Source organism: Primulina eburnea, chromosome 13, assembly GCF_022965805.1.
Source record: "Primulina eburnea isolate SZY01 chromosome 13, ASM2296580v1, whole genome shotgun sequence".
Lineage (NCBI taxonomy): Eukaryota > Viridiplantae > Streptophyta > Magnoliopsida > Lamiales > Gesneriaceae > Primulina > Primulina eburnea.
The window spans coordinates 12,311,349-12,325,025 of NC_133113.1; positions in this window are offsets into that span (position 1 = coordinate 12,311,349).

Here is a 13,677-nt window from a genome sequence, read left to right on the forward strand (position 1 = left end):
CCCCTTCTTAGTCCTAGGCAACCCCAAAATAAAGTCCATAGAAATGTCAATCCAAGTTCTTTTTAAGAATAGCACGCAAAAGTGTACCCAAAGTTCTGTTGACAACTTCAGTTTGTCCATCCGTTTGAGGATGACAAGTTGTAGATTACAACAATATTGAGCAAAGTTTAGCCCGTAAAGTAATCCAAAAATAGAATCCCTCCCCTTCTTAGTCCTAGGCAACCCCAAAATAAAGTCCATAGAAATGTCAATCCAAGTTCTTTTTAAGAATAGCACGTAAAAGTGTACCCAAAGTTCTATTGACAACTTCAGTTTGTCCATCCGTTTGAGGATGACAAGTAGTAGATTACAACAATATTAAAGTAATCCAAAAATAGAATCCCTCCCCTTCTTAGTCCTAGGCAACCCCAAAATAAAGTTCATAGAAATGTCAATCCAAGTTCTTTTTAAGAATAGCACGCAAAAGTGTACCCAAAGTTCTGTTGACAACTTCAGTTTGTCCATCCGTTTGAGGATGACAAGTTGTAGATTAGAACAATATTGAGCAAAGTTTAGCCCATAAAGTAATCCATAAATATAATCCCTCCCCTTCTTAGTCCTAGGCAACCCCAAAATAAAGTCCATAGAAATGTCATTCCAAGTTCTTTTAAGAATAGCACGCAAAAGTGTTCCCAAAGTTCTATTTACAACTTCAGTTTGTCCATCCGTTTGAGGATGACAAGTAGTAGATTACAACTTTATTGTGCAAAGTTTAGCCCATAAAGTAATCCATAAATAAAATCCCTCCCCTTCTTAGTCCTAGGCAACCCCAAAATAAAGTCCATAGAAATGTCAATCCAAGTTCTTTTAAGAATAGCACGTAAAAGTGTTCTCAAAGTTCTATTTACAACTTCAGTTTGTCCATTCGTTTGAAGATGACAAGTAGAAGATTACAACTTTATTGTGCAAATTTTAGCCCATAAAGTAATCCAAAAATAGAATCCCTCCTCTTCTTAGTCCTAGGCAACCCCAAAATAAAGTCCATAGAAATGTCAATCCAAGTTCTTTTTAAGAATAGCACGCAAAAGTGTACCCAAAGTTCTATTGACAACTTCAGTTTGTCTATCCGTTTGATGATGACAAGTAGTAGATTTCAACAATATTGAGAAAAGTTTAGCCCATAAAGTAATCCAAAAATTGAATCCCTCCCCTTCTAAGTCCTAGACAACCCCAAAATAAAGTCCATAGAAATGTCAATCCAAGTTCTTTTTAAGAATAGCACGCAAAAGTGTACGCAAAGTTCTGTTGACAACTTCAGTTTGTCCATCCGTTTGAGGATGACAAGTTGTAGATTACAACAATATTGAGCAAAGTTTAGCCCATAAAGTAATCCATAAATATAATCCCTCCCCTTCTTAGTCCTAGGCAACCCCAAAATAAAGTCCATAGAAATGTCATTCCAAGTTCTTTTAAGAATAGCACGCAAAAGTGTTCCCAAAGTTCTATTTACAACTTCAGTTTGTCCATCCGTTTGATGATGACAAGTAGTAGATTACAACAATATTGAGCAAAGTTTAGCCCATAAAGTAATCCAAAAATAGAATCCCTCCCCTTCTTAGTCCTAGGCAACCCCAAAATAAAGTCCATAGAAATGTCAATCCAAGTTCTTTTAAGAATAGCACGCAAAAGTGTACCCAAAGTTCTATTGACAACTTCAGTTTGTCCATCCGTTTGAGGATGACAAGTAGTAGATTACAACAATATTGAGCAAAGTTTAGCCCGTAAAGTAATCCAAAAATAGAATCCCTCCCCTTCTTAGTCCTAGGCAACCCCAAAATAAAGTCCATAGAAATGTCAATCCAAGTTCTTTTTAAGAATAGCACGCAAAAGTGTACCCAAAGTTCTGTTGACAACTTCAGTTTGTCCATCCCTTTGAGGATGACAAGTTGTAGATTACAACAATATTGAGCAAAGTTTAGCCCATAAAGTAAACCATAAATATAATCCCTCCCCTTCTTAGTCCTAGGCAACCCCAAAATAAAGTCCATAGAAATGTCATTGCAAGTTCTTTTAAGAATAGCACGCAAAAGTGTACCCAAAGTTCTATTGACAACTTCAGTTTGTCCATCCGTTTGAGGATGACAAGTAGTAGATTACAACAATATTGAGCAAAGTTTAGCCCATAAAGTAATCCAAAAATAGAATACCTTCCCTTCTTAGTCCTAGGCAACCCCAAAATAAAGTCCATAGAAATGTCAATCAAAGTTCTTTTAAGAATCCCTCCCCTTCTTAGTCCCAGGCAACCCCAAAATAAAGTCCATAGAAATGTCAATCCAAGTTCTTTTAAGAATAGCACGCAAAAGTGTTCCCAAAGTTCTATTTACAACTTCAGTTTGTCCATCCGTTTGATGATGACAAGTAGTAGATTACAACAATATTGAGCAAAGTTTAGCCCATAAAGTAATCCAAAAATAGAATCCCTCCCCTTCTTAGTCCTAGGCAACCCCAAAATAAAGTCCATAGAAATGTCAATCCAAGTTCTTTTAAGAATAGCACGCAAAAGTGTACCCAAAGTTCTATTGACAACTTCAGTTTGTCCATCCGTTTGAGGATGACAAGTAGTAGATTACAACAATATTGAGCAAAGTTTAGCCCATAAAGTAATCCAAAAATAGAATCCCTCCCCTTCTTAGTCCTAGGCAACCCCAAAATAAAGTCCATAGAAATGTCAATCCAAGTTCTTTTTAAGAATAGCACGCAAAAGTGTACCCAAAGTTCTGTTGACAACTTCAGTTTGTCCATCCCTTTGAGGATGACAAGTTGTAGATTACAACAATATTGAGCAAAGTTTAGCCCATAAAGTAATCCATAAATATAATCCCTCCCCTTCTTAGTCCTAGGCAACCCCAAAATAAAGTCCATAGAAATGTCATTGCAAGTTCTTTTAAGAATAGCACGAAAAAGTGTACCCAAAGTTCTATTGACAACTTCAGTTTGTCCATCCGTTTGAGGATGACAAGTAGTAGATTACAACAATATTGAGCAAAGTTTAGCCCATAAAGTAATCCAAAAATAGAATACCTTCCCTTCTTAGTCCTAGGCAACCCCAAAATAAAGTCCATAGAAATGTCAATCAAAGTTCTTTTAAGAATCCCTCCCCTTCTTAGTCCCAGGCAACCCCAAAATAAAGTCCATAGAAATGTCAATCCAAGTTCTTTTAAGAATAGCACGCAAAAGTGTTCCCAAAGTTCTATTTACAACTTCAGTTTGTCTATCCGTTTAAGGATGACAAGTAGTAGATTACAACTTTATTGTGCAAAGTTTAGCCCATAAAGTAATCCAAAAATAGAATCCCTCTCCTTCTGAGTCCTCGACAACCCCAAAATAAAGTCCATAGAAATGTCAATCCAAGTTCTTTTTAAGAATAGCACGCAAAAGTGTACCCAAAGTTCTATTTACAACTTCAGTTTGTCCATCCGTTTGAGGATGACAAGTAGTAGATTACAACAATATTGAGCAAAGTTTAGCCCATAAAGTAATCCAAAAATAGAATCACTCTCCTTCTTAGTCCTAGGCAACCCCAAAATAAAGTCCATAGAAATGTCAATCCAAGTTCTTTTTTAAGAATAGCACTCAAAAGTGTACCCAAAGTTCTATTGACAACTTCAGTTTGTCCATCCGTTTGAGGATGACAAGTAGTAGATTACAACAATATTGAGCAAAGTTTAGCCCATAAAGTAATCCAAAAATTGAATCCCTCCCCTTCTTAGTCCTAGGCAACCCCAAAATAAAGTCCATAGAAATGTCAATCCAAGTTCTTTTTAAGAATAGCACGCAAATGTGTACCCAAAGTTCTGTTGACAACTTCAGTTTGTCCATCCGTTTGAGGATGACAAGTTGTAGATTACAACAATATTGAGCAAAGTTTAGCCCATAAAGTAATCCATAAATATAATCCCTCCCCTTCTTAGTCCTAGGCAACCCCAAAATAAAGTCCATAGAAATGTCATTGCAAGTTCTTTTAAGAATAGCACGCAAAAGTGTTCCCAAAGTTCTATTTACAACTTCAGTTTGTCCATCCGTTTGAGGATAACAAGTAGTAGATTACAACAATATTGAGCAAAGTTTAGCCCATAAAGTAATCCAAAAATAGAATCCCTCCCCTTCTGTAATTGTAATGCCCGAGATTTAATTACGGTAATCAGATGTTGATTAATTGACATAATTGAGGTTATAGGAACTCAAATGACGAAGCCGGGCGTGGTGTATTTTACACCGAGATGTTCGACCTAACATCTCAACATGTTAGTTTGAGATTATTGATTTTGAGTGGACATGATTATAACCAGGTTATTTTAAGATTAAATTGAGATAATAATAGTGTTGGGCGAAAGTGACTCGCCCGGGCGAACGTTTTTGACCGCCCGAGCGAGAGTGCCTAGGAGAAGAGGGCCGAGAGTCACTCGCCCGGGCGGATGTTTTTGACCGCCCGAGCGAGGCTACTGGAATGGGCGAGGGCCGAGAATTACTCTCGCCCGGGCGGCAACTTTTGTCCGCCCGAGCGAGTAACGTGTAGCTTGAAAGGCGAGCCACTTGGCCTATTGCATGTTCGTGTGTGTGTATATATATATATATATATATATATACATGCATATCAGAAACGAATTTTCAGAAAGGAAAAAGAGAGAATCGAGGAACCGAGGGAAGATTTGGAAATTGTGAACGATCCGCCTGTCTGTTTTTGAATCCGACTTCGGTATCGTGTTCCTAGCGACGACAGCTACAACTGGACGTAAGTTTTGTCACGTTTAGACAAGATTTGAATTTATGATATTGTCAGATTTAAATATGATTCAGATATAGTGTTTCTGCTACCGTAGACATTATAGAATTGAAGTCAGATTAAATAACAGACCGTTTCGGTAATTGTTATGATTTTTGAAAGATATTTACTGAGATTTTATATCAGAATTGTGTTAATATTCAGAGTATGAATTATGTGGGCACAGATTATGAGTTCAGTATTATATTTGTGATGTTCAGATTGACGGGGTTATTCAGATTGTATTGTTATGCCGTCGAAACATCAGTTGAATTAGATTGATCAAATTCAGATATGATTTTGATTTGATTGTGATATTATTGATATGACTCAGATAGTATCTTGTTCAGATATTGATCAGATTGTATACTGAATTGAGTATTGATCAGAACAGATTGTATATTGAGTTATTTACTGATACAGTGTATTCGATATTGTCATTTCAGATTTGATATGGACAGAGTTGAATACAGATCATCATCTTCGTCAGATCGGGACGACAAAGGTATAATTCATGTGATATTCGGGAAGAAACAACTCAAACGAGATCATCCTTGAGTTGCCCAATAAATCACATACTATATTCTTGTTTATGTTTTATCTTATTATGCTTGGTTTACAGATTTTGTATTCATGCATTAAGATAGGACAGTCTGGAGATCAGGCAGACTTCTAGATGTTCGGCGATATCCCAGCTTAGGGGAAGATCACCGCCCCTTTGTAGATGCGGATACAGATCAGGCCGAAGTCTAGGAATAAGACGTACAGCACCTCGATTGGTAGGGTAGGTGACAGACAGTGACGTCTTATTCACACCGGGATCCCTTGAGTTATAGATCGAGTCAAGTCTAGACATGATTTGATTAGAACTGCATGCTTATATGGATGTGGCTCCTAGATCTTGGGACCCATCATTACTGCTTTCAGTTGGGTTAGCATGTTTTATGATTAAGATTGTTTATATGCATGTTTATCTGATTTGAGTTGCATGCTTATTTGATTAATTTCATAGATTATGAAATAGATTGTTTTTATACGTGATAGCATGTTTTATAAATTTGTTGTTTATATACATGCTTACCTATGTTTTATACTGGGATTTATTCTCACCGGAGTTATCCGGCTGTTGTCTTGTTTTGTATGTGTGCATGACAACAGGTGGGGCTGGATCGGGGTCAAGAAGATGATAAGAGAAGACGAGTTAGCGTGGTGATTCCGGACTTACTGTAGATTTGGTTTATTACTTGAACTTAGTAATCGAACCTTAGACTTAGATTGTACAGTATTGTACTTTTATACTGAAATATATTTTATACAGATATGTATAATATTTAGATTCCATTACCATCCGCATTTACATTTTAAAAAGAAAAATTTTTAGACCTTGTTTATCAGAACTGATAATTAAATCCCAACGATGATTAAGAAGATGATTAGCGTCCGGGTCCCCACAGTAATGCCCGGGAATTATTGAATGGATAAATCAAGATTATCAATCTTCATTAACGAGAGATTTGGAAGATATGAGAATGCATGACATGCAATGAGGGAAGAAAGATTTGAGAAACCAGGTGTTGCATGATCAGAAAACTAGAATTTAGAAGTTTGCACGACCGCACCCGCGGTGCATGTGCAGAAAATTAAGTACAAATTCCGTAGACACACCGCACCCGCGGTATTAGACGGAGCGCACCCGCGCTGATGACACCGCACCCGCGGTCGTGTAGGCAGCGCACCCGCGGTCTCAGCTTTGAGAGAATGGATAGGAATCACCGCTTGAGCGCACCCGCGCTCCTTACACTCACCGCACCCGCGGTCATGCGTGTTGCATGAGAAATGAAGCCACGTTTCAGACTTTGCATGCAATATATATAGGAGGATTGCACGTGTTTTTCCTCAGAAATTCAGTAAAAGGGTCGAGGATTTGAGAGGAAAATCCTTATGCCTTTTTAAGTTGCGATTGTGGAAGATCCGTCTACCAGAATTCGAATCCGAAAGTAGTATCGTTCTCCTCGTGCTACGAGCTATACAAGGACGTAAGTTTTGTTACGTTTGAGATGTTTTGAAAATATGATGTTGCTAGAATTGCATGTGATTCAGATATGGTGTTTCTACTACCGTAGATATCGTATAATTGAAGTCAGATGAAAGAACAGAATATGTATGTAATTGTTATGATTTTTGAAAGATAGTGACTGAGATTCTATATTAGAATTGTGTTAGTACTCAGAGTATGATTGTATTGACACCGATTATGAGTTTCAGTATTATATATGTGATGTCAGATTGGCAGAGTTATTCAGATTGTATTATTATGCCGTCGAAACATCAGTTGATTTAGATTGATCAGATTCAGTATTGATTTAGATTATTCAGATTCAGATATGACTTCGATTAGATTGTGATATTATTGATATGGATCAGATTGTATCTTATTCAGATATTGATCAGATTATGTACTGAGTTGGGTATTGATCAGAACAGATTGTGTATTGAGTTATTCACTGACACAGTGTATTCGATATTGTCATTTCAGATTGGATATGGACAGAGTTGAATACAGGTCATCGTCTTCGTCAGACCGGGACGACAAAGGTATAATTCATGTGATATTCGGGAAGCATAACTCAAATTGGATTAATTTGAGTTTCCCAATAAAATCACATACTAGAGTATTGTTTATATTGTTACCTGATTATGCTTTGATTATAGAATTGTATTCAAGCATGTAAGATAATTGTGATATTCAGTTATGAATATGATTATGCTTTGTTTACAGATTGTTATTCATTGCATTTAAGATAGGAAAGTCTTGACAGCCATTGTCAGACTTCTAGACGTTCGGTGTATCTCAACTTAGGAGTAGCCATTACTCCTATTGCCAGCCGTCGATACAGCTCGGACCGAAGTCTAGGAATAAGACGTACAGTCGCCCCGAGTGGTTGGGTAGGTGACAGTCAGTGACGTCTTATTCACCCCGGGATCCCTAGAGTTATAGTTGAGTCAAGTCTAGACATGATTTGATTAGAACAACATGCGTAGATGAATTGGTTTCATAGACTATGGAACCTATTGTTATTACTTTCAGTCATGACAGCATGTTTCATGATTTAGACTATTTACATGCATGTTTATCTGATTTGAATTGCATGTTTAGTTAGATTAGAGTTCATAGATGATGAAATCTATTACTATTGTCTTTGCTTTTATTCATGACAGTATGTTCCATGAATCATTATGTGTATATGCATGTTTACCATGTTTTATACTGGTATTTATTCTCACCGGAGTTATCCAGCTGTTGTCTTGTTTTGTATGTGTGCATGACAACAGGTGGGGCAAGATCAGGGTCGAGAAAACGACGAGAGAAGACGAGTTTAGCGTGGTGATTCCGGACTTACTGTAGACTTGTTTTATTACTTGAACTTAGTAACTAAACCTTAGACTTAGATTGTACAGTATTGTACTTTTATACGGAAAAGTATTGTATACTAAGATGTATATTATTTAGATTCCATTACCTTCCGCATTTGCATTTTAAAAAGAAAAATTTTTAGACCCTGTTTATCAGAACTGATTAATTAAATCCCAACGATGATTAAGAAGATGATTAGAGTCCGGGTCCCCACACCTTCTTAGTCCTAGGCAACCCCAAAATAAAGTCCATAGAAATTTCAATCCAAGTTCTTTTAAGAATAGCACGCAAAAGTGTTCCCAAAGTTCTATTGACAACTTCAGTTTGTCCATCCGTTTGAGGATTACAAGTAGTAGATTACAACTTTATTGTGCAAAGTTTAGCCCATAAAGTAATCCAAAAATAGAATCCTTCCCCTTCTTAGTCCTAGGCAACCCCAAAATAAAGTCCATAGAAATGTCAATCCAAGTTCTTTTAAGAATCCCTCCCCTTCTTAGTCCTAGGCAACCCAAAAATAAAGTCCATAGAAATGTCAATCCAAGTTCTTTTAAGAATAGCACGCAAAAGTGTTCCCAAAGTTCTATTTACAACTTCAGTTTGTCCATCCGTTTGAGGATGACAAGTAGTAGATTAAAACTTTATTGTGCAAATTTTAGCCCATAAAGTAATCCAAAAATAGAATCCCTCCCCTTCTTAGTCCTAGGCAACCCCAAAATAAAGTCCATAGAAATGTCAATCCAAGTTCTTTTTAAGAATAGCACGCAAAAGTGTACCCAAAGTTCTATTGACAACTTCAGTTTGTCCATCCGTTTAAGGATGACAAGTAGTAGATTTCAACAATATTGAGCAAAGTTTAGCCCATAAAGTAATCCAAAAATTGAATCCCTCCCCTTCTTAGTCCTAGGCAACCCCAAAATAAAGTCCATAGAAATGTCAATCCAAGTTCTTTTTAAGAATAGCACGCAAAAGTGTACCCAAAGTTCTGTTGACAACTTAAGTTTGTCCATCCGTTTGAGGATGACAAGTTGTAGATTACAACAATATTGAGCAAAGTTTAGCCCATAAAGTAATCCATAAATATAATCCCTCCCCTTCTTAGTCCTAGGCAACCCCAAAATAAAGTCCATAGAAATGTCATTGCAAGTTCTTTTAAGAATAGCACCCAAAAGTGTTCCCAAAGTTCTCTTTACAACTTCAGTTTGTCCATCCGTTTGAGGATGACAAGTAGTAGATTACAACAATATTGAGCAAAGTTTAGCCCATAAAGTAATCCAAAAATAGAATCCCTCCCCTTCTTAGTCCTAGGCAACCCCAAAATAAAGTCCATAGAAATGTCAATCCAAGTTCTTTTAAGAATAGAACGCAAAAGTGTTCCCAAAGTTCTATTGACAACTTCAGTTTTTCCATCCGTTTGAGGATGACAAGTAGTAGATTACAACTTTATTGTGCTAAGTTTAGTCCATAAAGTAATCCATAAATAGAATCCCTCCCCTTCTTAGTCCTAGGCAACCCCAAAATAAAGTCCATAGAAATGTCAATCCAAGTTCTTTTAAGAATAGAACGCAAAAGTGTTCCCAAAGTTCTATTGACAACTTCAGTTTTTCCATCCGTTTGAGGATGACAAGTAGTAGATTACAACTTTATTGTGCAAAGTTTAGCCCATAAAGTAATCCAAAAATAGAATCTCTCCCCTTCTTAGTCCTAGGCAACCCCAAAATAAAGTCCATAGAAATGTCAATCCAAGTTCTTTTAAGAATCCCTCCCCTTCTTAGTCCTAGGCAACCCCAAAATAAAGTCCATAGAAATGTCAATCCAAGTTCTTTTAAGAATAGCACGCAAAAGTGTTCCCAAAGTTCTATTTACAACTTCAGTTTGTCCATCCGTTTGAGGATGACAAGTAGTAGATTACAACTTTATTGTGCAAATTTTAGCCCATAAAGTAATCCAAAAATAGAATCCCTCCCCTTCTTAGTCCTAGGCAACCCCAAAATAAAGTCCATAGAAATGTCAATCCAAGTTCTTTTTAAGAATAGCACGCAAAAGTGTACCCAAAGTTCTATTGACAACTTCAGTTTGTCCATCCGTTTGAGGATGACAAGTAGTAGATTTCAACAATATTGAGCAAAGTTTAGCCCATAAAGTAATCCAAAAATTGAATCCCTCCCCTTCTTAGTCCTAAGCAACCCCAAAATAAAGTCCATAGAAATGTCAATCCAAGTTCTTTTTAAGAATAGCACGCAAAAGTGTACCCAAAGTTCTGTTGACAACTTCAGTTTGTCCATCCGTTTGAGGATGACAAGTTGTAGATTACAACAATGTTGAGCAAAGTTTAGCCCATAAAGTAATCCATAAATATAATCCCTACCCTTCTTAGTCCTAGGCAACCCCAAAATAAAGTCCATAGAAATTTCATTGCAAGTTCTTTTAAGAATAGCACGCAAAAGTGTTCCCAAAGTTCTCTTTACAACTTCAGTTTGTCCATCCGTTTGAGGATGACAAGTAGTAGATTACAACAATATTGAGCAAAGTTTAGCCCATAAAGTAATCCAAAAATAGAATCCCTCCCCTTCTTAGTCCTAGGAAACCCCAAAATAAAGTCCATAGAAATGTCAATCCAAGTTCTTTTAAGAATAGAACGCAAAAGTGTTCCCAAAGTTCTATTGACAACTTCAGTTTTTCCATCCGTTTGAGGATGACAAGTAGTAGATTACAACTTTATTGTGCAAAGTTTAGTCCATAAAGTAATCCATAAATAGAATCCCTCCCCTTCTTAGTCCTAGGCAACCCCAAAATAAAGTCCATAGAAATGTCATTCCAAGTTCTTTTAAGAATAGCACCCAAAAGTGTTCCCAAAGTTATATTTACAACTTCAGTTTTTCCATCCGTTTGAGGATGACAAGTAGTATATTACAACAATATTGAGCAAAGTTTAGTCCATAATGTAATCCATAAATAGAATCCCTCCCCTTCTTAGTCCTAGGCAACCCCAAAATAAAGTCCATAGAAATGTCATTCCAAGTTCTTTTAAGAATAGCACCCAAAAGTGTTCCCAAAGTTCTATTTACAACTTCAGTTTTTCCATCCGTTTGAGGATGACAAGTAGTATATTACAACAATATTGAGCAAAGTTTAGCACAGAAAGTAATCCAAAAATAAAATCCCTCCCCTTCTTAGTCCTAGGCAACCCCAAAATAAAGTCCATAGAAATGTCAACCCAAGTTCTTTTAAGAATAGCACGCAAAAGTGTACCCAAAGTTCTATTGACAACTTCAGTTTGTCCATCCGTTTGAGGATGACAAGTAGTAGATTACAACAATATTAAGCAAAGTTTAGCCCATAAAGTAATCCAAAAATAGAATCCCTCTCCTTCTTAGTCCTAGGCAACCCCAAAATAAAGTCCATAGAAATTTCAATCCAAGTTCTTTTTAAGAATAGCACGCAAAAGTGTACCCAAAGTTCTATTTACAACTTCAGTTTTCCATCCGTTTGAGTATGACAAGTAGTAGATTACAACAATATTGAGCAAAGTTTAGCCCATAAAGTAATCGAAAAATATAATCCCTCCCCTTCTTAGTCCTAGGCAACCCCAAAATAAAGTCCGTAGAAATGTCAATCCAAGTTCTTTTAAGAATAGCACGCAAAAGTGTACCCAAAGTTCTATTGACAACTTCAGTTTGTCCATCCGTTTGAAGATGACAAGTAGTAGATTACAACAATATTGAGCAAAGTTTATCCCATAAAGTAATCCAAAAATAGAATCCCTCCCCTTCTTAGTCCTAGGCAACCCCAAAATAAAGTCAATAGAAATGTCAATCCAAGTTCTTTTTAAGAATAGCACGCAAAAGTGTTCCTAAAGTTCTATTGACAACTTCAGTTTGTCCATCCGTTTGAGGATGACAAGTAGTAGATTACAACTTTATTGTGCAAAGTTTAGCCCATAAAGTAATCCATAAATAGAATCCCTCCCCTTCTTAGTCCTAGGCAACCCCAAAATAAAGTCCATAGAAATGTCATTCCAAGTTCTTTTAAGAATAGCACGCAAAAGTGTTCCCAAAGTTCTATTTACAACTTCAGTTTTTTCATCCGTTTGAGGATGACAAGTAGTAGATTACAACAATATTGAGCAAAGTTTAGCCCATAAAGTAATCCCAAAATAGAATCCCTCCCCTTCTTAGTCCTAGGCAACCCCAAAATAAAGTTCATAGAAATGTCAATCCAAGTTCTTTCAAGAATAGCACGCAAAAGTGTACCCAAAGTTCTATTGACAACTTCAGTTTGTCCATCCGTTTGAAGATGACAAGTAGTAGATTACAACAATATTGAGCAAAGTTTAGCCCATAAAGTAATCCGAAAATAGAATCCCTCCCCTTCTTAGTCCTAGGCAACCCCAAAATAAAGTCCATAGAAATGTCAATCCAAGTTCTTTTTAAGAATAGCACGCAAAAGTGTACCCAAAGTTCTATTGATAACTTCAGTTTGTCCATCCGTTTGAGGATGACAAGTAGTAGATTACAACAATATTGAGCAAAGTTTAGCCCATAAAGTATTCCAAAAATAGAATCCCTCCCCTTCTTAGTCCTAGGCAACCCCAAAATAAAGTTTATAGAAATGTCAATCCAAGTTCTTTTTAAGAATAACACGCAAAAGTGTACCCAAAGTTCTGTTGACAACTTCTGTTTGTCCATCCGTTTGAGGATGACAAGTTGTAGATTACAACAATATTGAGCAAAGTTTAGCCCATAAAGTAATCCATAAATATAATCCATCCCCTTCTTAGTCCTAGGCAACCCCAAAATAAAGTCCATAGAAATGTCAATCCAAGTTCTTTTAAGAATAGCACGCAAAAGTGTACCCAAAGTTCTATTGATAACTTCAGTTTGTCCATCCGTTTGAGGATGACAAGTAGTAGATTACAACAATATTGAGCAAAGTTTAGCCCATAAAGTAATCCAAAAATAGAATCCCTCCCCTTCTTAGTCCTACGCAACCCCAAAATAAAGTCCATAGAAATGTCAATCCAAGTTCTTTTAAGAATAGCACGCAAAAGTGTTCCCAAAGTTCTATTGACAACTTCAGTTTGTCCATCCGTTCGAGGATGACAAGTAGTAGATTACAACTTTATTGTGCAAAGTTTAGCCCATAAAGTAATCCATAAATAGAATCCCTCCCCTTCTTAGTCCTAGGCAACCCCAAAATAAAGTCCATAGAAATGTCATTCCAAGTTCTTTTAAGAATAGCACGCAAAAGTGTTCCCAAAGTTCTATTTACAACTTCAGTTTTTCCATCCGTTTGAGGATGACAAGTAGTAGATTACAACAATATTGAGCAAAGTTTAGCCCATAAAGTAATCCCAAAATTGAATCCCTCCCCTTCTTAGTCCTAGGCAACCCCAAAATAAAGTCCATAGAAATGTCAATCCAAGTTCTTTTAAGAATAGCACGCAAAAGTGTACCCAAAGTTC